Source organism: Triticum aestivum, chromosome 7D (assembly GCF_018294505.1).
Source record: "Triticum aestivum cultivar Chinese Spring chromosome 7D, IWGSC CS RefSeq v2.1, whole genome shotgun sequence".
NCBI classification, from domain to species: Eukaryota; Viridiplantae; Streptophyta; class Magnoliopsida; order Poales; family Poaceae; genus Triticum; species Triticum aestivum.
This window is the reverse complement of record NC_057814.1, coordinates 18,125,016-18,125,545: the sequence shown is the minus strand read 5'-3', so window position 1 is coordinate 18,125,545 and position 530 is coordinate 18,125,016.

Sequence of the window (530 nt, the reverse complement as noted above, 5' to 3'; positions counted from 1 at the left end):
CTTTCGAAGTATCAGGGTTTCATACGGAAACTCGTCTGTTACAAAGGGATTTCCTGTTTTTGAACTTATTTGAAGTCCGTAGTTTTTTTTGTCAAAATGCACCATTCAAAGCCACATCATCAATTTTCATCCCTTTCTGACTTCATTTCATATTTTTCATGCATTTACTGATTATTTTGAGCTATAAGAGCCTCAAATAGAAAAGCACTACAAATGAACTCTGAAAAGGTTGAAAGTTGGCATGGTATCATCATTTCACCCACATAGCATGTGCAAGAAAGTAGAGGGGCTTCCGGCAAAAACTGGAAGCACTTCGTGTACAAAACGGACAATCTCTTTCGAAGTATCAGGGTTTCATACGGAAACTCGTCTGTTACAAAGGGATTTCATTTTTTTTTGAACTTATTTGAACTCCATAGTTTTTCTGTGTTCAAAATGCACCATTCAAAGCCACATCATCAATTTTCAACCCTTTCTGACTTTATTTTTTATTTTTCATGCATTTACTGATTTTTTCAACCATAAGACCC